The sequence below is a fragment of the Crinia signifera genome, chromosome 12 (assembly GCF_055691185.1).
Source record: "Crinia signifera chromosome 12, ASM5569118v1, whole genome shotgun sequence".
NCBI lineage: Eukaryota > Metazoa > Chordata > Amphibia > Anura > Myobatrachidae > Crinia > Crinia signifera.
Genome location: NC_139228.1, coordinates 2,712,694 through 2,738,848, shown reverse-complemented (window position 1 = coordinate 2,738,848; position 26,155 = coordinate 2,712,694). Strand labels below are relative to the sequence as shown.

Below are 26,155 nucleotides of genomic sequence, written 5' to 3'. Positions count from 1 at the left end.
ATGGTCTCACCAGTCCATATGTATAGGGCAGTCTCACCAGTCCATCTGTATCGGCTAGCCTCACCAGTCCATCTATATGGTCTCACCAGTCCATCTATATGGCATAGTTTCACCAGTCCATCTATGTGGTCTCACCAGTACGTCTGTATGGCATAGTCTCACCAGTCTGTCTATATGGCATTGTCTCACCAGTCCATCTATAAGGCATAGTCTCACCAGTCCATCTACTGTATATGACATAGTCTCACCAGCTCATCTATATGACATAGTCTCACCAGCCCATCTATATGGCATAGTCTCACCAGTCCATCTACTGTATATGACATAGTCTCACCAGCTCATCTATGTGGTCTCACTAGTACGTCTGTATGGCATAGTCTCACCAGTCCGTCTATATGGCATAACATAGTCTCACCGTCCATCTATATGACATAGTCTCACCAGCCCATCTATATGGCATAGTCTCACCAGTCCATCTTTATGACATAGTCTCACCAGCCCATCTATATGGCATAGTCTCACCAGCCCATCTATATGGCATAGTCTCACCTGCCCATCTGTGTGATCTTACCAGTCCATCTATGTGGTCTCACCAGTCCATCTATATGGCATAGTCTCACCACCCCATCTATATGACATAGTCTCACCAGCCCATCTATATGGCATAGTCTCACCAGCCCATCTAAATGGCATAGTCTCACCAGCCCTTCTATATGGCATAGTCTCACCAGCCCATCTATATGACATAGTCTCACCGTCCATCTATATGACATAGTCTCACCAGCCCATCTATATGGCATAGTCTCACCAGCCCATCTATATGGCATAGTCTCACCAGCCCATCTGTGTGATCTTACCAGTCCATCTATATGACATAGTCTCACCAGCCCATCTATATGGCATAGTCTCACCAGCCCATCTATATGGCATAGTCTCACCAGCCCATCTGTGTGATCTTACCAGTCCGTCTATGTGTGGTCTCACCAGTCCATCTATATGACATAGTCTCACCAGCCCATCTATATTACATAGTCTCACCAGCCCATCTATGGGGTCTCACCAGTCCATCTATATGACATAGGGCCTTATTCTAGTTCACTCTTTCTGACAAAATCCTTTGATGGACAAAATCCTTCTTAGATGGACAAAACCATGTGCACTGCAGGTGGGGCAGATGTAACATGTGCAGAGAGAATTAGATTTGGGTGAGTTATTTTGTTTCTGTGATGGGTAAATCCTGACTGCTTTATTTTTACACTGCAATATAGATCTCCTTTTGAAGTAAAACCCCACCCAAATCTAATTCTCTCTGCACAAGTAACACTGACCTGCCCCACCTGCAGTGCACATGGTTTTGTCCATCTAAGAAGGATTTTGTCAGAAAGAGTGAACTAGAATAAGGCCCATAGTCTCACCAGCCCATCTATATGGCATAGTCTCACCAGTCCATCTATATGGCATAGTCTCACTAGCCCATCTATATGGCATAGTCTCACCAGCCCATCTATATGACATAGTCTCACCAGTCCATCTATATGGCATAGTCTCACCAGCCCATCTATATGACATAGTCTCACCAGTCCATCTATATGACATAGTCTCACTAGCCCATCTATATGACATAGTCTCACCAGTCCATCTATATGACATAGTCTCACCAGCCCATCTATATGACATAGTCTCACCAGTCCATCTATATGACATAGTCTCACTAGCCCATCTATATGGCATAGTCTCACCAGCCCATCTATATGGCATAGTCTCACAGTCCATCTATATGGCATAGTCTCACAGTCCATCTATATGGCATAGTCTCACCAGCCCATCTATATGACATAGTCTCACAGTCCATCTATATGGCATAGTCTCACCAGTCCGTCTATAATGCATAGTCTCACCACCCCATCTATGTGGTCTCACCAGTAGAGCAAGTATAATCGGATGATCTGGCTTTCCTCCTTTACAGAGCTGGAAACAGCTGGTGGTGGGTCCCTGTGGTGGCACCATGTGTTGGGGCAGTTCTCGGCTCTCTACTGTACCAGATATTAGTAGAACTCCACCACCCACCATTGGAGATTGAATGTGGAGAGGTCCTGACCGGGGAGGACCCACCGGAGAAGGGGAAGGAAATTTCTATTTATACAGTACATTTGGACAATTCTCTGTCTCACCGGCTGTGAGTCTGGAGGAAACGTGGCACTGGGTGGTGCTGCCCAGCGGCCGTTCCGAGGAGGGTGTACCAGTGGCTCATTATCGCTCTTACCATCAGTGGGACTCTGGCAGCAGCTTCCACATTTACCAAGAGACATTCTTGTCGGCTGAGTTCCTGGTTACTTACTTTGGAAATTTCATCAGATATCCATCAGGTCAATGTTTTCGGTGCCTGGTGTATCTGGTCTGATACCTCCTTCAGTCCAATGACTTCCCGGCTGTGTATATTTCCCAAGCACACATATGTGATGGGAGCAGTAGTACTTGGGAGTTGTGTGGACCGAACAGAGACAGTTCACCCTTAATATACGGAGGTGGTACATTGGGTTGCCATGGTTACTAATTGCACCAAATAGCAACCAATTTTAGCTATCATTTACCAAGTGATTGGGCAACGTATCCTCTTTAGAAGCTTTTTCATCCCATGTTTTTAAGCTGTTCTGCAAATGGGCAGAAAACAAGTATGGGGACAGTCACAGGGGGGCATTCTGCTCCCCACAGCATGGGTCTTGCAAAGAAAGACCCTCTTATACCATGCTAGTAAGATGACGCACGGCATAGGCTCCTCTCTGCCCTACTGTCTGTGGCACTAGTATGCAAATAAATCAGTGATCTCTCTGCTCTTCTATTTGTTCACACTGCTCCCATCACACTGCTCCCTCATCCATCACACTGCTCCCTCATCCATCACACTGCTCCCCTCATCCATCACACTGCTCCCATCACACTGCTCCCTCATCCATCACACTGCTTCCTCATCCATCACACTGCTCCCTCATCCATCACACTGCTCCCTCATCCATCACACTGCTCCCATCACACTGCTCCCTCATCCATCACACTGCTTCCTCATCCATCACACTGCTCCCTCATCCATCACACTGCTCCCATCACACTGCTCCCCTCATCCATCACACTGCTCCCCTCATCCATCACACTGCTCCCTCATCCATCACACTGCTCCCTCATCCATCACACTGCTCCCTCATCCATCACACTGCTCCCTCATCCATCACACTGCTCCCTCATCCATCACACTGCTCCCTCATCCATCACACTGCTCCCCTCATCCATCACAATGCTCCCCTCATCCATCACACTGCTCCCTCATCCATCACACTGCTCCCCTTTTCCATCACACTGCTCCCTCATCCATCACACTGCTCCCCTCATCCATCACACTGCTCCCCTCATCCATCACACTGCTCCCCTCATCCATCACACTGCTCCCCTCATCCATCACACTGCTCCCTCATCCATCACACTGCTCCCCTCATCCATCACACTGCTCCCTCATCCATCACACTGCTCCCTCATCCATCACACTGCTCCCTCATCCATCACACTGCTCCCATCACACTGCTCCCTCATCCATCACACTGCTCCCTCATCCATCACACTGCTCCCTCATCCATCACACTGCTCCCTCATCCATCACACTGCTCCCCTCATCCATCACACTGCTCCCCTCATCCATCACACTGCTCCCTCATCCATCACACTGCTCCCCTCATCCATCACACTGCTCCCTCATCCATCACACTGCTCCCTCATCCATCACACTGCTCCCTCATCCATCACACTGCTCCCCTCATCCATCACACTGCTCCCTTATCCATCACACTGCTCCCTCATCCATCACACTGCTCCCTCATCCATCACACTGCTCCCCTCATCCATCACACTGCTCCCCTCATCCATCACACTGCTCCCCTCATCCATCACACTGCTCCCTCATCCATCACACTGCTCCCCTCATCCATCACACTGCTCCCTCATCCATCACACTGCTCCCTCATCCATCACACTGCTCCCTCATCCATCACACTGCTCCCTCATCCATCACACTGCTCCCTCATCCATCACACGGCTCCCTCATCCATCACACTGCTCCCCTCATCCATCACACTGCTCCCTCATCCATCACACTGCTCCCCTCATCCATCACACTGCTCCCTCATCCATCACACTGCTCCCTCATCCATCACACTGCTCCCTCATCCATCACACTGCTCCCCTCATCCATCACACTGCTCCCTTATCCATCACACTGCTCCCTCATCCATCACACTGCTCCCTCATCCATCACACTGCTCCCCTCATCCATCACACTGCTCCCCTCATCCATCACACTGCTCCCTCATCCATCACACTGCTCCCTCATCCATCACACTGCTCCCTCATCCATCACACTGCTCCCTCATCCATCACACTGCTCCCTCATCCATCACACTGCTCCCTCATCCATCACACTGCTCCCTCATCCATCACACTGCTCCCTCATCCATCACACTGCTCCCTCATCCATCACACTGCTCCCCTCATCCATCACACTGCTCCCCTCATCCATCACACTGCTCCCTCATCCATCACACTGCTCCCTCATCCATCACACTGCTCCCTCATCCATCACACTGCTCCCTCATCCATCACACTGCTCCCTCATCCATCACACTGCTCCCCTCATCCATCACACTGCTCCCCTCATCCATCACACTGCTCCCTCATCCATCACACTGCTCCCTCATCCATCACACTGCTCCCTCATCCATCACACTGCTCCCCTCATCCATCACACTGCTCCCCTCATCCATCACACTGCTCCCCTCATCCATCACACTGCTCCCTCATCCATCACACTGCTCCCCTCATCCATCACACTGCTCCCTCATCCATCACACTGCTCCCTCATCCATCACACTGCTCCCTCATCCATCACACTGCTCCCTCATCCATCACACTGCTCCCTCATCCATCACACTGCTCCCTCATCCATCACACTGCTCCCCTCATCCATCACACTGCTCCCTCATCCATCACACTGCTCCCCTCATCCATCACACTGCTCCCCTCATCCATCACACTGCTCCCTCATCCATCACACTGCTCCCTCATCCATCACACTGCTCCCTCAGAAAATATTGTATTTTAAGCACCTCCATGGCCACACTGCAACTCAGCACAAAGCAGTGTGTGCTGGGCAGAGGAGAAGAGCTGCTGCTGCTGTCACTTAAGGGGAGGGGGCCCGGGGCCCCCACTGTGCCCTTCCATCAGACTTTGGCCTGGGTAATTTGTACCCCCTACCCCTTTCTCTCGGCACCCCTGATAATACCACACAGTAATGCCCCTTACACATGACACACATTATTAATGTCCTTATAAACATAATGCCCCTTACACATTATGCCAACCTTTATTAATGCCCTTCATACACATAATGACACACATAATGCCCCTTACACATGTTTCACATTATTAATGCCCTTATACACATGACACACATAATGCATGTTACACATATGTCTCACATTAATAATGCGTTTATACATGACACACATAATGCCCCTTACACATATGCCGAACACTATTGCACAACCAACCCACCCGCAGACAGCACTCGCACAGCCGCTAACACTGTGACCTCTGCCTCTGCTTGGATACAGATGTTTCCTCATACATCTTGCCTCAATAAGCCATGCAGCTCCTGGCCAGTTCTGCTAACGTTGGGTGCCGTTTTTTGCAGAAAATTCGTCGTATTTGCATTGTTATGTGACCAGGACGCACAAGGAGCTTCTGATGATTAAAATGATATGCGGCATACCTCACAGCTCACACAGACCACAATTTGTTCCTGCAGCAGGACTGCTACCCTACCTCCTCCACCTGATGAGGACAGCCAGGCAGAGAGAGCTGTCTGTGCGCTGCCCGGCTGTATACTCAAAGCAGCGGCCTGGTCCGTCGCTATTGTCACTTCTCCCGCTGGACAGCCGCGAGCCAAAAGGAGCTTGCGGTCCGGCAGCCAATCATGAGTGGCTGCCAGACCGCGAGCTCCTATTGGCTCGCAGCCGTCCAGACTAGGGAGAATTGATAACCGCGAGGGACCAGGCCGCTGCCGCTGCTTTGAGTATACGGGAGAAACTAGATCTGGCAGACAGCTCACTGCCTGGCTGTCAATTCGGTACATTCGTTACAGGTTTAATTTGCCATTAAAAAACGGTACTGTACTGGCAAATTCGGTACAGTTGGAGGGTATGCTGCTGTAACACATCAGGGTCATGTGATTCCATTGTCCCACCTGCCTTAGTAACGATGTGGGCGGGTGACCTGCTCTCACAGGAGCTGGACATTCCCACAGACACTACAAGGATATAATACAGGTATATTTGCAATGTGGTTGCTATGCAGCCGGTATGCCCTCAGGTAACTTTAATGTCCGGATCCCCATGTGGCTTTAATTGGCAATAGGAGACTGTTGCTCACTCCTTCCTGTGCTAAACAATTTAAGGAACTTTATGAAAAACTGGCATGCGTGTAACTATGCTATAAGGTGCTGTAACCTATAGCAACCAAAGAGACTGATTCATAACAGGAGAAATGCAACCAGTCATAGAACCTGTGTAATTTATAGGTGTTGTAAATCAAAGGGTTAATATGGCAAGCCTAAATGTAAGTAATGATTTGTCCACAGGGGGCGCTCTGGTGTTAACCCCCCTCGCTATATCTATATATATTTGTTCTGCGTTGATTTGACCTCTACAATTGCCTTTCTATGAGTCAGTGTCTTGCTGTGTGGAGCAGATTTTCCATGTAATATGGCAGCATGCAGTGAGCAACATAAGATTGCTGGTGACCTGACATGCAGTAAGTGGGTGGTGATACAGGTCACTTTCTGCTGGTATATAGCAATATATTTATTTCATTCAGATTGAGTTTTGAAGGAAATCTGCTTTCTGGGTCAGTCACTTGGCTGAGCTTATCGGCTGGAGGGGACAAGTGAACCCCTGTCTTCATTCTGTGTTCCAAGCGTCCGCCCGTTCCTTCTTACTGGCACTGGAGCGACACTAATGGGGTTATTATGGGAGAGGGTGGGAGAGAGAGCAAGCTCCTAAATCTCCTGTAATCTGCTTTCCTGGAGCTCACAGTAACCACAGCACTGGCTGGACACAGCGGCTGCCAACAGGAACAGCGATGCCCGCTTTACAGAGAGCCATCCTGGGCAGAGTAAGTGACGGCGGATGTGTGACTGTGTATATAGCACATTATATACACTGCGTAACCTCCTCACCCCATCCGCAGCAAATGTATCACCTCATCCTGTAATGCAGATTACCATGTACCCCAGACACAGTAATGTTCTGCAGATTACCATGTACCCCTCTGACACATGGCGTACCCCAGATACCGTAATGTTCTGCAGATTACCATGTACCCCTCTGACACATGGCGTACCCCAGATACCGTAATGTTCTGCAGATTACCATGTACCCCTCTGACACATGGCGTACCCCAGAGACTGTAATGTTCTGCAGATTACCATGTACCCCTCTGACACAGGACGTACCCCACAGACTGTAATGTTCTGCAGATTACCATGTACCCCTCTGACACAGGACGTACCCCAGATACCGTAATGTTCTGCAGATTACCATGTACCCCTCTGACACAGGACGTACCCCAGAGACCGTAATGTTCTGCAGATTACCATGTACCCCTCTGACACAGGGCGTACCCCACAGACCGTAATGTTCTGCAGATTACCATGTGCCCCTCTGACACAGGACGTACCCCTGAGACCGTAATGTTCTGCAGATTACCATGTACCCCTCTGACACAGGACGTACCCCAGAGACTGTAATGTTCTGCAGATTACCATGTACCCCTCTGACACAGGACGTACCCCAGAGGCTGTAATGTTCTGCAGATTACCATGTACCCCTCTGACACAGGACGTACCCCAGAGACTGTAATGTTCTGCAGATTACCATGTACCCCTCTGACACAGGACGTACCCCTGAGACCGTAATGTTCTGCAGATTACCATGTACCCCTCTGACACAGGACGTACCCCACAGACCGTAATGTTCTGCAGATTACCATGTGCCCCTCTGACACAGGACGTACCCCTGAGACCGTAATGTTCTGCAGATTACCATGTACCCCTCTGACACAGGACATACCCCAGAGGCCGTAATGTTCTGCAGATTACCATGTACCCCTCTGACACAGGACGTACCCCAGAGGCTGTAATGTTCTGCAGATTACCATGTACCCCTCTGACACAGGACGTACCCCAGAGGCTGTAATGTTCTGCAGATTACCATGTACCCCTCTGACACAGGACGTACCCCTGAGACCGTAATGTTCTGCAGATTACCATGTACCCCTCTGACACAGGGTGTACCCCAGAGACCGTAATGTTCTGCAGATTACCATGTACCCCTCTGACACAGGGCGTACCCCACAGACCGTAATGTTCTGCAGATTACCATGTACCCCTCTGACACAGGACGTACCCCTGAGACCGTAATGTTCTGCAGATTACCATGTACCCCTCTGACACAGGGTGTACCCCTGAGACCGTAATGTTCTGCAGATTACCATGTACCCCTCTGACACAGGGCGTACCCCACAGACCGTAATGTTCTGCAGATTACCATGTACCCCTCTGACACAGGACGTACCCCACAGACCGTAATGTTCTGCAGATTACCATGTACCCCTCTGACACAGGACGTACCCCAGAGGCTGTAATGTTCTGCAGATTACCATGTACCCCTCTGACACAGGGCGTACCCCAGAGACTCTAATGTTCTGCAGATTACCATGTACCCCTCTGACACAGGACGTACCCCTGAGACCGTAATGTTCTGCAGATTACCATGTACCCCTCTGACACAGGACGTACCCCACAGACCGTAATGTTCTGCAGATTACCATGTACCCCTCTGACACAGGACGTACCCCTGAGACCGTAATGTTCTGCAGATTACCATGTACCCCTCTGACACAGGACGTACCCCACAGACCGTAATGTTCTGCAGATTACCATGTACCCCTCTGACACAGGACGTACCCCTGAGACCGTAATGTTCTGCAGATTACCATGTACCCCTCTGACACAGGACATACCCCACAGACCGTAATGTTCTGCAGATTACCATGTACCCCTCTGACACAGGACGTACCCCAGATACCGTAATGTTCTGCAGATTACCATGTACCCCTCTGACACAGGACGTACCCCAGAGGCTGTAATGTTCTGCAGATTACCATGTACCCCTCTGACACAGGACGTACCCCTGAGACCGTAATGTTCTGCAGATTACCATGTACCCCTCTGACACAGGACGTACCCCACAGACCGTAATGTTCTGCAGATTACCATGTACCCCTCTGACACAGGGCGTACCCCAGAGACTGTAATGTTCTACAGATTACCATGTACCCCTCTGACACAGGACGTACCCCACAGACCGTAATGTTCTGCAGATTACCATGTACCCCTCTGACACAGGGCGTACCCCTGAGACCGTAATGTTCTGCAGATTACCATGTACCCCTGAGACCGTAATGTTCTGCAGATTACCATGTACCCCTCTGACACAGGACGTACCCCTGAGACCGTAATGTTCTGCAGATTACCATGTACCCCTCTGACACAGGACGTACCCCACAGACCGTAATGTTCTGCAGATTACCATGTACCCCTCTGACACAGGACGTACCCCTGAGACCGTAATGTTCTGCAGATTACCATGTACCCCTCTGACACAGGACGTACCCCTGAGACCGTAATGTTCTGCAGATTACCATGTACCCCTCTGACACAGGGCATACCCCAGATACCGTAATGTTCTGCAGATTACCATGTACCCCTCTGACACAGGACGTACCCCACACACCGTAATGTTCTGCAGATTACCATGTACCCCTCTGACACAGGACGTACCCCAGAGGCTGTAATGTTCTGCAGATTACCATGTACCCCTCTGACACAGGACGTACCCCAGAGGCTGTAATGTTCTGCAGATTACCATGTACCCCTCTGACACAGGACGTACCCCAGAGACCGTAATGTTCTGCAGATTACCATGTACCCCTCTGACACAGGACGTACCCCACAGACCGTAATGTTCTGCAGATTACCATGTACCCCTCTGACACAGGACGTACCCCACAGACCGTAATGTTCTGCAGATTACCATGTACCCCTCTGACACAGGGTGTACCCCACAGACCGTAATGTTCTGTAGATTACCATGTACCCCTCTGACACAGGGTGTACCCCAGAGACCGTAATGTTCTGCAGATTACCATGTACCCCTCTGACACAGGACGTACCCCAGAGACCGTAATGTTCTGCAGATTACCATGTACCCCTCTGACACAGGACGTACCCCAGAGACCGTAATGTTCTGCAGATTACCATGTGCCCCTCTGACACAGGACGTACCCCAGAGACCGTAATGTTCTGCAGATTACCATGTACCCCTCTGACACAGGACGTACCCCAGAGACCGTAATGTTCTGCAGATTACCATGTACCCCTCTGACACAGGACGTACCCCTGAGACCGTAATGTTCTGCAGATTACCATGTACCCCTCTGACACAGGACGTACCCCTGAGACCGTAATGTTCTGCAGATTACCATGTACCCCTCTGACACAGGGTGTACCCCAGAGACCGTAATGTTCTGCAGATTACCATGTACCCCTCTGACACAGGACGTACCCCAGAGACCGTAATGTTCTGCAGATTACCATGTACCCTTGCCAGCACTATATATCTATTATAGGTCTCTTCATGTGTCCAGCACTATATAACCCTCGCAGGGGGCTCTGTGCATGTGTCCAGCGCTATATATCCTGCGCAGGGGGCTCTGTGCATGTGTCCAGCGCTATATATCCTGCGCAGGGGGCTTTGTGCATGTGTCCAGCGCTATATATCCTGCGCAGGGGGCTTTGTGCATGTGTCCAGCGCTATATATCCTGCGCAGGGGGCTTTGTGCATGTGTCCAGCGCTATATATCCTGCGCAGGGGGCTTTGTGCATGTGTCCAGCGCTATATATCCTGCGCAGGGGGCTTTGTGCATGTGTCCAGCGCTATATATCCTGCGCAGGGGGCTTTGTGCATGTGTCCAGCGCTATATATCCTGCGCAGGGGGCTTTGTGCATGTGTCCAGCGCTATATATCCTGCGCAGGGGGCTTTGTGCATGTGTCCAGCGCTATATATCCTGCGCAGGGGGCTCTGTGCATGTGTCCAGCGCTATATATCCTGCGCAGGGGGCTTTGTGCATGTGTCCAGCGCTATATATCCTGCGCAGGGGGCTTTGTGCATGTGTCCAGCGCTATATATCCTGCGCAGGGGGCTTTGTGCATGTGTCCAGCGCTATATATCCTGCGCAGGGGGCTTTGTGCATGTGTCCAGCGCTATATATCCTGCGCAGGGGGCTTTGTGCATGTGTCCAGCGCTATATATCCTGCGCAGGGGGCTTTGTGCATGTGTCCAGCGCTATATATCCTGCGCAGGGGGCTTTGTGCATGTGTCCAGCGCTATATATCCTGCGCAGGGGGCTTTGTGCATGTGTCCAGCGCTATATATCCTGCGCAGGGGGCTCTGTGCATGTGTCCAGCGCTATATATCCTGCGCAGGGGGCTTTGTGCATGTGTCCAGCGCTATATATCCTGCGCAGGGGGCTTTGTGCATGTGTCCAGCGCTATATATCCTGCGCAGGGGGCTTTGTGCATGTGTCCAGCGCTATATATCCTGCGCAGGGGGCTTTGTGCATGTGTCCAGCGCTATATATCCTGCGCAGGGGGCTTTGTGCATGTGTCCAGCGCTATATATCCTGCGCAGGGGGCTTTGTGCATGTGTCCAGCGCTATATATCCTGCGCAGGGGGCTTTGTGCATGTGTCCAGCGCTATATATCCTGCGCAGGGGGCTTTGTGCATGTGTCCAGCGCTATATATCCTGCGCAGGGGGCTTTGTGCATGTGTCCAGCGCTATATATCCTGCGCAGGGGGCTTTGTGCATGTGTCCAGCGCTATATATCCTGCGCAGGGGGCTCTGTGCATGTGTCCAGCGCTATATATCCTGCGCAGGGGGCTTTGTGCATGTGTCCAGCGCTATATATCCTGCGCAGGGGGCTTTGTGCATGTGTCCAGCGCTATATATCCTGCGCAGGGGGCTTTGTGCATGTGTCCAGCGCTATATATCCTGCGCAGGGGGCTTTGTGCATGTGTCCAGCGCTATATATCCTGCGCAGGGGGCTTTGTGCATGTGTCCAGCGCTATATATCCTGCGCAGGGGGCTTTGTGCATGTGTCCAGCGCTATATATCCTGCGCAGGGGGCTTTGTGCATGTGTCCAGCGCTATATATCCTGCGCAGGGGGCTTTGTGCATGTGTCCAGCGCTATATATCCTGCGCAGGGGGCTTTGTGCATGTGTCCAGCGCTATATATCCTGCGCAGGGGGCTTTGTGCATGTGTCCAGCGCTATATATCCTGCGCAGGGGGCTTTGTGCATGTGTCCAGCGCTATATATCCTGCGCAGGGGGCTCTGTGCATGTGTCCAGCGCTATATATCCTGCGCAGGGGGCTTTGTGCATGTGTCCAGCGCTATATATCCTGCGCAGGGGGCTCTGTGCATGTGTCCAGCGCTATATATCCTGCGCAGGGGGCTCTGTGCATGTGTCCAGCGCTATATATCCTGCGCAGGGGGCTTTGTGCATGTGTCCAGCGCTATATATCCTGCGCAGGGGGCTTTGTGCATGTGTCCAGCGCTATATATCCTGCGCAGGGGGCTCTGTGCATGTGTCCAGCGCTATATATCCTGCGCAGGGGGCTCTGTGCATGTGTCCAGCGCTATATATCCTGCGCAGGGGGCTCTGTGTATGTGTCCAGCGCTATATATCCTGCGAAGGGGGCTCTGTGCATGTGTCCAGCGCTATATATCCTGCGCAGGGGGCTTTGTGCATGTGTCCAGCGCTATATATCCTGCGCAGGGGGCTCTGTGCATGTGTCCAGCGCTATATATCCTGCGCAGGGGGCTTTGTGCATGTGTCCAGCGCTATATATCCTGTGCAGGGGGCTCTGTGCATGTGTCCAGCGCTATATATCCTGCGCAGGGGGCTCTGTGCATGTGTCCAGCGCTATATATCCTGCGCAGGGGGCTCTGTGCATGTGTCCAGCGCTATATATCCTGCGCAGGGGGCTTTGTGCATGTGTCCAGCGCTATATATCCTGCGCAGGGGGCTCTGTGCATGTGTCCAGCGCTATATATCCTGTGCAGGGGGCTCTGTGCATGTGTCCAGCGCTATATATCCTGCGCAGGGGGCTCTGTGCATGTGTCCAGCGCTATATATCCTGCGCAGGGGGCTCTGTGCATGTGTCCAGCGCTATATATCCTGCGCAGGGGGCTTTGTGCATGTGTCCAGCGCTATATATCCTGCGCAGGGGGCTCTGTGCATGTGTCCAGCGCTATATATCCTGCGCAGGGGGCTTTGTGCATGTGTCCAGCGCTATATATCCTGTGCAGGGGGCTCTGTGCATGTGTCCAGCGCTATATATCCTGCGCAGGGGGCTTTGTGCATGTGTCCAGCGCTATATATCCTGTGCAGGGGGCTCTGTGCATGTGTCCAGCGCTATATATCCTGCGCAGGGGGCTTTGTGCATGTGTCCAGCGCTATATATCCTGTGCAGGGGGCTCTGTGCATGTGTCCAGCGCTATATAACCTTCGTAGGTCTCTTATACAAACTGCCAGTATTATCTTCTTGCCAATGTGACATTTTGCCCCTCCTGGGATCTAGGGGTGCAGTTGAGCTGTTAATGGTGAGTAATAACCCACCAACCAATCAGCTCCTACCTGTCATTTTTCAAACACAGCCTGTGATATGGCAGGTAGGAGCTGATTGGTTGGTGGGTTATTACTCTCCATTTTATCACATTTGAAGCTTTGTGCATCTGGCCCAATGACCACTGGCTTCTGTGAGGGTGTACGGGCGGTTGGCGGAATGCCCATACGCACAGCACGTTCCTGTATATCCGGCATCGGCTGTGTTGTACCCGTCCATATCTCTAACCAGCCACTTTGCTATTTATACCACATTTTCCTTCTCTTATCCTTGTGATTTCCCAACTTCCTCTCAGGATATTCCTGCCACACGGGGGACGGGCCCTTTATGGATCTGTGTATCCGGCAGTGTCCCAGCTTCTGAGGTTCTAAGTATCCCGGAGGAATTTGGGGAATGAGTTTAAAGGATTTCCTAATAAGTTCCAACACTGTCCGCACTTGGCGAATCAGACGGTTCTCACGCAGCTCCGCTGCCCTGGAAAGATGTGGACACACTTATGTGTGGTAACGTAGATGAGTAGCGGGTATCGCCATCTGTGAGGTTATTGGGTCCCTGGCACGTCACTAGTACGATGCCATGATTCTTTAGGCACCTTAACAATTGGAGTAAAGCGGAAAAATACACTTTATATGCAGATTAATGTTTGTCTGATTGCAGAGAAAAACAATTGCTTGTTGCCTTCTGCCATATTTATGTAAGCGTTTGTCGCAATCCCTGTATCTCCCCTATAAAATTTTGGTACTTGTGTATTATCATGGCGCCAGCCTACGATACGTTTACAGTGTAGTGTCCCCGCGGCAGCCCTGCGTAGTCAGTGTATTGTCCCCGCGGCAGCCCTGCGTAGTCAGTGTATTGTCCCCGCGGCAGCCCTGCGTAGTCAGTGTAGTGTCCCCGCGGCAGCCCTGCGTAGTCAGTGTAGTGTCCCCGCGGCAGCCCTGCGTAGTCAGTGTAGTGTCCCCGCGGCAGCCCTGCGTAGTCAGTGTAGTGTCCCCGCGGCAGCCCTGCGTAGTCAGTGTAGTGTCCCCGCGGCAGCCCTGCGTAGTCAGTGTAGTGTCCCCGCGGCAGCCCTGCGTAGTCAGCGTAGTGTCCCCGCCAGGCAGCCCTGCGTAGTCAGTGTAGTGTCCCCGCGGCAGCCCTGCGTAGTCAGCGTAGTGTCCCCGCCAGGCAGCCCTGCGTAGTCAGTGTAGTGTCCCCGCGGCAGCCCTGCGTAGTCAGTGTAGTGTCCCCGCGGCAGCCCTGCGTAGTCAGTGTAGTGTCCCCGCCAGGCAGCCCGGCGTAGTCAGTGTAGTGTCCCTGCGGCAGCCCTGCATAGTCAGTGTAGTGTCCCCGCCAGGCAGCATAGTCAACGTACTATCCCCGCGAGCCGCAGCTCTGTCCCCGGCATCCCTGGCAAGCTTAGTGAGTGCCCCTCACAGCGCCGGTAACCGCCAGATCCCCTGCGCTGCAGGACGCTGGCAGAGTGGCGATCATGCGGGCGCCGGCGGAGAGGCTCTCCATCTGCCTGAGACACACGAGCGTCTCATACACAAGTGCGTCTCAGAAATTATTGTGGCAGGGTACGGCAACCCTGCCTGTGTCTGCTTCAGGGAGACGGACGGGGTTAGGGGTTCGGTAGTGCGTGCGTCTTATGCACAAAGGGGGGGTGCGGGTGCAAGTGCGTCTCAAACACAATAAAGGACGCATTTGCCAGTGCTCCATGTTAAATACTGGCCAATGCCTTTATTTCAAAACCCCCACTATCCACGCCAGCCCGAAGCGCAGTGAGTGCAGAGGTACGCATCCTCCCAACATGTGCATACCCCCACTATCCACGCCAGCCCGAAGCGCAGTGAGTGCAGAGGTACGCATCCTCCCAACATGTTCATACCCCCACTATCTCCATGTCGGTGTTGAGCTGATTCTATAAAGTGTTGCGAGCGCAGTGAGCAGATGCGTAAAACGAGCTCAAAGCATGACGAGCGGACGAGAATACACATCAAGTAATCCGTGTCCCCTCGTGGGGCTCGCCACGCTTCGGACTCGGCGGCTCACCACACTTAATGAAATCAACTCCACGCCAACGTGGATACTGGGGGGTATGAACAGATCCCCTTGAGGGGCTTGCTACGCTCGCCATGCTTCGGGCTGACGTGGATAGTGAAGGCTGCCGGAACACAACGCTGATACTGACAGGGACGCTGACTACGCTAACTACAATGGCTGCCAGAACACAACGCTGATACTGACAGGGACGCTGACTACGCTAACTACAATGGCTGCCGGAACACAACGCTGATACTGACAGGGACGCTGACTACGCTAACTTCAATGGGTGCCGGAACACAACGCTGATACTGACAGGGACGCTGACTACGCTAACTACAATGGGTGCAGGAACACAACGCTGATACTGACAGGGACGCTGACTACACTAACTACAATGGCTGCGGAAACACAACGCTGATACTGACAGGGACGCTGACTACGCTAACTACAATGGCTGCCAGAACACAACGCTGATACTGACAGGGACGCTGACTACGCTAACTACAATGGCTGCCGGAACACAACGCTGATACTGACAGGGACGCTGACTACGCTAACTACAATGGGTTCCGGAACACAACGCTGATACTGACAGGGACGCTGACTACGCTAACTACAATGGGTGCGGGAACACAACGCTGATACGGACAGGGACGCTGACTACGCTTACTACAATGGGTGCCGGAACACAACGCTGATACTGACAGGGACGCTGACTACGCTAACTACAATGGGTGCGGGAACACAACGCTGATACTGACAGGGACGCTGACTACGCTAACTACAATGGGTGCGGGAACACAACGCTGATACTGACAGGGACGCTGACTACGCTAACTACAATGGCTGCCGGAACACAATGCTGATACTGACAGGGACGCTGACTACGCTAACTACAATGGTTGCGGGAACACAACGCTGATACTGACAGGGACGCTGACTACGCTAACTACAATGGGTGCGGGAACACAACGCTGATACTGACAGGGACGCTGACTACGCTAACTACAATGGCTGCCGGAACACAACGCTGATACTGACAGGGACGCTGACTATAATAACTACAATGGCTGCCGGAACACAACGCTGATACTGACAGGGACGCTGACTACAATAACTACAATGGGTGCGGGAACATGACACTGATACTGACAGGGACGCTGACTATAATAACGACAATGGCTGCCGGTACACAACGCTGATACTGACAGGGACGCTGACTACACTGGCCACGTGAACACTACGCTGATTCTGACTGGGACACTATACTAACTATGTAACAGGTGCTGTAATAACACACAAGTACCAACATTTCTATTGCCAGATGCTTACAAGTTGGTAGGTGCATAGCAGATGTAAGGATGGCAGTCCACCTGTTGATTCCAAACCAGAATAGTTTTTGTTGACTATAACGGTATTCATTTGATAAAGGACAAACGGCAGTCAATATAAGATATCAATGTCTCTTAAGCTAAGCACTGTACTGTGACACTCCAGTAACACAGTGACAGACTTGGGCATGTGCAGATACGTTCATAGAGGCATATAAACAAGTACTGCTCCTGTAGTCTAGACAGTCTGATTATGTTTGGTGAACAATATTGACTCATGTGATGTTCTTTAGACAGCTGTCATGCACAATAACAGAGATTAACTATTTAACAGCAAATTAACATTTTCTTTTTTTGTTTTATCTCCTTAGTAATCTAATTTCTTTTCCCTTCTTATTTAATGCATTTTAGTTTTCATTAAGATTCTGTGGGCAAGATGCAGCGGAATCTTGCAATGCTTGCCGCCAGCCTCCGCATGCATACCGGAGTTTACATACACCGTATGCATGAAGAAAGTTGCAGAGGACGGCTTTTGTAGTAAGTGCCATGATAGGATTTGCTGGTTTTGGACCAAGAGTCCTATCTGCGCATGCGTTGAGTAACGCACACTCTGCTGGGGATGCTGGGAGGGATGCGGTTAGATCCCTCACAGCAGAAAACTGCAGAAGAAGCCTATAGGCTTCTATGGCAAGCAATGATTTAAAAACAGAGTTGCCCACTGCGCCCAAGACCCGGAATGTACTGCGTTCCGGCCTTGGGGCATTTTGGGAGGTTTAGCCACATTTTTTCCTTTGCTGCATCTTTTGCTTTTATTATTGATTCAATTAATAATCCAAAACCAATGATGTTGGTTTAATGGTAGATAGACAATACAGCCGTACTCACTATTACATGTTCCCCAAGTGATAGCCAGTACAGCCGTACTCACTGTTACATGTGCCCTGGTGATAACCAATACACAGTGCATTGCAACTGACTGCTAAAAAACCTGTACAATATATTCTAGAAGCCTTATAATAAGAGGGCACTGTAGAGCAGATTGAGTATTACTTGCATAACTGGCTTGCGCAGACCATGGGTTGTTCCGGACTCGGGACGCCCCATAATGGATGTAGCCGGGGCCAGGAGACAGATATCACAGAGTCACAAGTCCGAGGGGAGATCACAGAAAGTTTTATTTCCAAGCTAATCACAATCTGCAAATTCAGTTTCTGTTGTGTGTCGTTATCTCTCCGCATCTGTAGCTTCATCTCTGCATGCAGCTTGTGCAGACAGCGTGTGACACTCTTGTGGTTTAGTGTGACAGATGAACTGGAACTCACATCTTATTACACATGTGTCTCAACTGGGGGTGGAATGCATCTGTGTAACCACACAGAATGTGATGGCAGATGAGAACCATAAGGCCCATCTAGTCTTCCGTGTGAAGGTGGGCAGCCTCGTCTTGTTTCTGTCACCTCCGCTGTGGAGAAATGTCAAAAGGCAAAGCCTTCTGGCACAGTTGCTCGTGTGTGTGTGTTTGTGTGTCATTGCCTGCTGGCGCGGTGGTTCATGTGTGTGTTGTTACCTGCTGGCGCAGTGGCTTGTGTGTGTCGTTGCCTGGTGGTTCATGTATCATTGCCTGCTGGCACGGTGGCTCGTGTGTGTGTTGTTGCCTGCTGGCGCAGTGGCTCGTGTGTGTCGTTGCCTGGTAGCTCATGTGTTGTTGCCTGCTAGTGCGGTGGCTTGTGTGTGTGTTATTGCCTGCTGGTGCAGTGCATGTGTGTCGTTGCCTGTTGACTCATGTGTCGTTGTGTGTGTACCGTGGCCTGCTGGTGCGCCATGGCCTGCTGGCATGGTCGCTGGTGCACAGTGGCATGGCGGCTGGTGTGTCTTGGCTTGTATGTGTGTTGTGGCCTGCTGGTGTGACGTGGCCTGTTGATGCGGTGTGGCCTGTTGGCTGGTGCGCCACTGCCTGCTGGTGTGATGTGGCCTGCTGGTGTGATGTGGCCTGCTGGTGTGACGTGGCCTGCTGGTGTGACGTGACCTGCTGGTGTGACGTGGCCTGCTGGTGTGATGTGGCCTGCTGGTGTGTTGTGGCTTGTATGTGTGTTGTTGCCTGCTGGTGTGATGTGGCCTGCTGGTGTGATGTGGCCTGCTGGTGTGACGTGGCCTGCTGGTGTGACGTGGCCTGCTGGTGTGACGTGGCCTGCTGGTGTGACGTGGCTTGTATGTGTGTTGTGGCCTGCTGGTGTGATGTGGCCTGCTGGTGTGATGTGGCCTGCTGGTGTGATGTGGCCTGCTGGTGTGATGTGGCCTGCTGGTGTGACGTGGCCTGCTGGTGTGACGTGGCCTGCTGGTGTGACGTGGCCTGCTGGTGTGACGTGGCTTGTATGTGTGTTGTGGCCTGCTGGTGTGACATGGCATGGTGGCTGGTGTGATGTGGCTTGTATGTGTGTTGTGGCCTGCTGGTGTGACGTGGCCTGCTGGTGTGACGTGGCCTGCTGGCGCAGTGGATGGTGTCACATGGCATACTGACTGTATTCCAGAGTTTGCATCCTCAACTTTTGGAAGTCGTGGCACCAGTCTTCTGACAGCAGTCGGGATGCCGGCATCTGCATCCCATTGGGAGAGGCTGATGTGGCCTCTCGGTGGGTGACACGCTATATGGGATGTGATGTCCTGGCATAGGGAGTCTCTTTTGGATATGAAGTAGGAGGCATAGCCAAGGGTAGAGGGCGAGGAGGGGATAAAGCGGGTGCAGTAATGATGCAGGCTTCTGGGCTAGGAGGAGGTAGGCACAGAGGCAGCGCGGTGTGATGTAGATAGGGGGTCGGTATCAGGGACTGGAGGGAGGAGGAGGTGTAGGGGACTGGGGAGCGATGAAATTGTTCAGAGTGCCCCCTGCTGGCCGTCTATATACACCCGATACAGCTATTCAATTGTTTCTCTGTTTGGGCGTTCATTAGCGTTTATTGCGCACAATCGCACTAGTATAAGCAGCATCCAAACCATGGACGATGTCAGCTGCCGCCCCCCGCACCCGGGTCACGGCCTCATTACCATGAAAATGCCCGGTGCCCGACGCCTCTCTCCGCCTGCTATGTTGGGTGCGTGCACCTGGTGGACAGAATGGTTACTGTGAGTGCACGCACTCGGCGTATGCGCAGAAATGCACATGCGCACTAAGAAAACATTGGTCCCCGTGCGGACGCAGGCTATCTGCGAACGGACCTGAATAAGGTCCATATTGTGTGTGTGTGTGTGTGTGTGCGCTGTATGTTGAGGGTTTATGTGTGTGTGTGTGTGTGTGTGCGCGCTGTTTGATGAGGGTGTAGGTGCATATGTATGTAGGTGTAACAGTATTATGTATGATGTGTGTGAGATGAGGGTAGGTGCATTTTGTGTGTGTGTATGTAGGTGTATTATGTATGATGTTTATTTGTGTGTGTGTATGTAGGTGTATTATGTATGATGTAGGTGCATATGTAGCTAGGTGTGGGGGGGGGGTGTATATATGCTTGTATTACGTGTGTGGTGTGTGTGTGTGTGTGTGTGTGTGTGTGTGTGTGACACGGGGGTGTAGGTGCATATGTATGTTGGTGTGTGTGTATGGATGTATTACGTATGATGTGTGGTGTGTGTGTGTGACACGGGGTGTAGGTGCATATGTATGTGTGTGTGTGTATGGATGTATTGCGTATAATGTGTGTTTTGTGTGAGATAAGGGTGTGGGGCGTGTGTATATATGGGTGTAGAGTGTGTGTGAGAAACAAGGGTGTAGGTGCATATGTATGTAGGTGTGTGTGTGTGTGTGTGTGTGTGTGTGTGTGTATGGGTGTATTATGTATAATGTGTGTTGTGTGTGAGATGAGGGTGTAGGTGCATATGTATGAAGGTGTGGAGCGTGTGTATATATGGGTGTATTACGTGTGGTGTGTGTGTGTGTGTGATGAGGATGAAGGTGTATTCTGTATGATGTGTGAGGGTGTATATATGTGTGGTGTGTGAGATGTGGGTGTGTGTAGGTGCATATGTATGAAGGTGTGTGTGTGTGTGTGTGTGTGTGATGAGGATGAAGGTGTATTCTGTATGATGTGTGAGGGCGTATATACAGTATGTGTGGTGTGTGAGATGTGGGTGTGTGTAGGTGCATATGTATGAAGGGGTGTGTGTGTGTGGGTGTGTGTATTACGTGTGAGATGTGTGTGTGATGAGGGTGTAGGTGCATGTAGGTGTATTACGTATGATGTGTGAGGGCGTATATATGTGTAGTGTGTGAGATGAGGGCGTGTGTATATGTGTATTACAGGGGAGGGGTCTGTGGCAGCTGTCACCCGTGTGTTTACCATACTGCAGCCCCTCGCACACACAATAGCTGGGACCCCCCCTCCCTCCTCCTCCTCCTCCTCCCAGGGAACATCTGGGGCTGCTGCAGCCACAGGACCATCGCCCGCCCTGGAGATGAAATGGTGTGAGGTCGTCATGGCAACCACAGGATGTGCCCATCACCAATAGCTCTCACCGGGTGACAATAGCAGCTTCTGTGCACACCCACATTGCCCCTGCAGGAGACAGTGCCAGCCTCACCACAGGTACGTGCTGCCCACCACTGTGTGCCCTCTGCATGGGCTAATGATATACAGGGGGAATCCTGCCCCCACCCCACTGGGGCCACCACTGCCATCTGCTCAGGATACCCTATGCTCTGCCATCGCAGGCGGGTGCTGCTCCTTCTACACTCCGGGCAGTGTGTGTGTATATATAATATGTATATGTGTGTGTTTCCCTTCTGTCACCGCTGGCACGCCCGCTGCCACCTTCCTAGTATATATTAGCGACTGTCTATAATGTATGCTCTCCCTCTATATAATCACCGGCACCCTGTGTATTACACCCGGGCTACTGATGACACTGAGGGATCTCCTGTCTGTGACAGACATACAGGGGCAGCCCTGCTGGCAGGGAGATGATACTCGCCCGCTTCCCCTGTACCCTTGCTGCTGATACCACACACAGGGGCATGTAGGTGGCAGTGTGTGCCAGTGTGTGCAGTATATAGGTGGGGGAGTGTGCCCCAGTGTGAGCAGTATATAGGTGACAGTGTGTACCAGTGTGATCAGTATATAGGTGGGGGAGTGTGTAACAGTGTGGGCAATATATAGGTGGGGGAGTGTGTACCAGTGTGTGCAGTATATAGGTGGGGAAGTGTGTACCAGTGTGGGCAGTATATAGGTGGGGGGGAAGTGTGTACCAGTGGGAGCAGTATATGGGTGGGGGAGTTTGTACCAGTGTGGGAAGTATATAGGTGGGGGAGTGTGTACCAGTGTGTGCAGTATATAGGTGGGGGAGTGTGTACCAGTGTGGGCAGTACATAGGTGGGGGTGTGTGTACCAGTGTGGGCAGTATATAGGTGGGGGAGTGTGTACCAGTGTGGGCAGTATATAGGTGGGGGAGTGTGTACCAGTGTGAGCAGTACATAGGTAGGGGAGTGTGTACCACTGTGAGCCGTATATAGGTGTGGGGGGGGGGGGGGTGTACCAGTGTGAGCAGTATATAGGTGGGGGGGGGTGTACCAGTGTGAGCAGTATATAGGTGGCAGTGTGTACCAGTGTTAGCAGTATATAGGTGTTGGTGTGTGTACCAGTGTGTGCAGTATATAGGTGGGGGAGTGTGTACCAGTGTGGGCAGTACATAGATGGGGGGAGTGTGTACCAGTGTGGGCAGTATATAGGTGGGGGAGTGTGTACCAGTGTGGGCAGTACATAGGTAGGGGAGTGTGTACCACTGTGAGCCGTATATAGGTGTGTGTGTGTGGGGGGGGGGGGGGGTGTACCAGTGTGAGCAGTATATAGGTGGGGGGGTGTACCAGTGTGAGCAGTATATAGGTGGCAGTGTGTACCAGTGTTAGCAGTATATAGGTGGTGGTGTGTGTACCAGTGTGTGCAGTATATAGGTGGGGGAGTGTGTACCATTGTGGGCAGTACATAGGTGGGGGAGTGTGTACCAGTGCGAGCAGTATATAGGTGGCGGTGTTTGTGCAGTATATAGGTGGGGGAGTGTGTACCAGTGTGGGCAGTATATAGGTGGGGGAGTGTGCACCAGTGCGAACAGTATATGGGTGGCAATGTGTACCATTGTGAGCGGTATATGGGTTGCAGTTTGTACCAGTGTGAGTAGTATATTGGTGGCAGTGTGTACCAGTGTAAGCAGTATATAGGTGGCAGTGTGTACCAGTGTGAGAGGTATATAGGTGGCAGTGTGTGCAGTATATAGGTGGGGGAGTGTGTACCAGTGTGAGCAGTATATAAGTGGGGGAGTGTGTACCAGTGTGGGCAGTATATTCGTGGGGGAGTGTGTACCAGTGTGGGCAGTATATAGGTGGGGGAATGTGTACCAGTGTGGGCAGTATATTAGTGGGGGAGTGTGTACCAGTGTGAGCAGTATATAGGTGGGGCAGTGTGTACCAGTGTGAGCAGTATATAGGTGTGGGTGTGTGTGTGTGTGTGTGTACACCAGTGTGAGCAGTGTATAGTTGGGGGAAGGGTGTACCGGTGTGAGCAGTATATAGGTGGCAGTGTGTACCAGTGTGAGCAGTATATAGGTGGGGGAGTGTGTACCAGTGTGAGAGGTATATAGGTGGCGGTGTGTGTACCAGCTTGTGCAGTATATAGGTTGGGGAGTGTACCAGTGTGAACAGTATATAGGTGGGGGAGTGTGTACCAGTGTGAACAGTATATAGGTGGGGGAGTGTGTACCAGTGTGAGCGGTATATCGGTGGGGGATTGTGTACTAGTGTGGGCAGTATATAGGTGGGGGAGTGTGTACCAGTGTGAACAGTACTATATAGGTGGCAGTGTGTACTAGTGTGGGCAGTATATAGGTGGGGGGAAGTGTGTACCAGTGTGAGCAGTATATAGGTGGTGGTGTGTGTACCAGTGTGTGCAGTATATAGGTGGGGGTGTGTGTACCAGTGTGAGCAGTATATAGGTGTGTGTGTGTGGGGGGGGGGGGGTACCAGTGTGAGCAGTATATAGGTGGAGGTGTGGGCAGTATATAGGTGGGGGAATGTGTACCAGTGTGGGCAGTATATAGGTGGGGGTGTGTGTACCAGTGTGAGCAGTATATAGGTGGGGGGGGGGTGTACCAGTGTCGGCAGTATATAGGTGGGGGAATGTGTACCAGTGTGGGCAGTATATAGGTGGGGGTGTGTGTACCAGTGTGAGCAGTATATGGGTGGGGGATTGTGTACCAGTGTGAGCAGTATATAGGTGAGGGGGGGGTGAGCCAGTGTGAGCAGTATATAGGTGGGTGTGTGTGTACCAGTGTGTGCAGTATATAGGTGGGGGGGGGGTGTACCAGTGTGAGCAGTATATAGTTGGGGGTGTGTACGAGGGATGCAGTGTAAATCCCGGCGGTCGGGATCCCGGCGTTCAGAATCCCGATCGCCAAAATCCCGACACTTTTTCCCTCCAGGGGTGTCCACGACACCCCCGGAGGGAAAATAAACTAGTGTGCCGAGCGTATCGAGGCACCGGGCCCGTTGCGTGGCGAGCGCAGCGAGCCCGCAAGGGGGGCAATCCACGTCCCCCCATGTCAGGATTTCGGCGATCGGGATTCTGAACGCCAGGATCCCGACTGCCGGGATTTAATACTGAATCCGTGTACCAGAGCCAGTGTGAGCAGTATATAGGTGGGTGTGTGTGTACCAGTGTGTGCAGTATATAGGTGGGGAAGTGTGTACCAGTGTGGGCAGTATATAGGTGGGGGGGAAGTGTGTACCAGTGGGAGCAGTATATGGGTGGGGGAGTTTGTACCAGTGTGGGAAGTATATAGGTGGGGAAGTGTGTACCAGTGTGGGCAGTATATAGGTGGGGGGAAGTGTGTACCAGTGTGAGCAGTATATGGGTGGGGGAGTTTGTACCAGTGTGGGGAAGTATATAGGTGGGGAAGTGTGTACCAGTGTGAGCAGTATATAGGTGGGGGAGTGTGTACCAGTGTGGGCAGTATATAGGTGTGTGGGGGGGGGGGGGGTACCAGTGTGAGCAGTATATAGGTGTGTGAGCGTTATATAGGTGGGGGAATGTGTACCCAGTGTGAGCAGTGCATAGGTGGGGGAGTGTGTACCAGTGTGAGCATTATATAGGTGGGGTGTGTGTACCAGTGTGAGCATTATATAGGGGGGGGGGTGTACCAGTGTGAGCAGTATATAGGTGGGGGGGGGGGGTGTACCAGTGTGAGCAGTATATAGGTGGGGGTGTACCAGTGTGAGCAGTATATAGGTGGGTGTGTATGTACCAGTGTGAGCGTTATATAGGTGGAGGTTACCAGTGTGAGCAGTATATAGGTGGGGGAATGTGCACCAGTGTGAGCAGTATATAGGTGTGTGTGTACCAGTGTGAGCAGTATAAAGGTGGGGGGGGGGGTGTACCAGGTTTGAGCAGTATATAGGTGGGGGAATGTGTACCAGTGTGAGCAGTATATAGGTGGGTGTGTGTGTGTACCAGTGTGAGCAGTATATAGGTGGGTGTGTGTGTGTACCAGTGTGAGCAGTATATAGGTGGGGGGGGGGTGTACCAGTTTGAGCAGTATATAGGTGGGGGAATGTGTACCAGTGTGAGCAGTATATAGGTGGGTGTGTGTGTGTACCAGTGTGAGCAGTATATAGGTGGGGGGGTGTGTGTACCAGTGTGAGCAGTATATAGGTGGGGGGGTGTACTAGTGTGAGCAGTATATAGGTGGGTGTGTATGTACCAGTGTGAGCGTTATATAGGTGGAGGGTACCAGTGTGAGCAGTACATAGCTGGGGGTGTGTGTACCAGTGTGAGCAGTATATAGGTGGGTGTGTATGTACCAGTGTGAGCAGTATATAGGTGGGTGTGTATGTACCAGTGTGAGCAGTATATAGGTGGGGGGTACCAGTGTGAGCAGTATATAGGTGGGGGAATGTGCACCAGTGTGAGCATTACATA

The 26,155-nt window shown here is 51.8% G+C and overlaps 1 protein-coding gene across 3 annotated transcripts in view; it reads left to right on the top strand.

Annotated features, from left to right (window-relative positions):
• Positions 1-26,155, top strand: part of SEMA4A (semaphorin 4A) — a 96,751-nt gene that overhangs the window by 15,577 nt on the left and 55,019 nt on the right. The window contains exon 1 of one of the 3 annotated variants that reach the window (XM_083166400.1): positions 7,061-7,212. The exons of 1 other annotated variant lie outside the window; for it this stretch is intronic. The gene's annotated coding sequence lies outside the window, so the exon portion shown is untranslated. Of the gene's footprint in view, positions 1-7,060; positions 7,213-21,488; positions 21,779-26,155 lie in introns of those variants that run through there. One more of the 3 variants, XM_083166399.1, reaches the window with a different exon arrangement.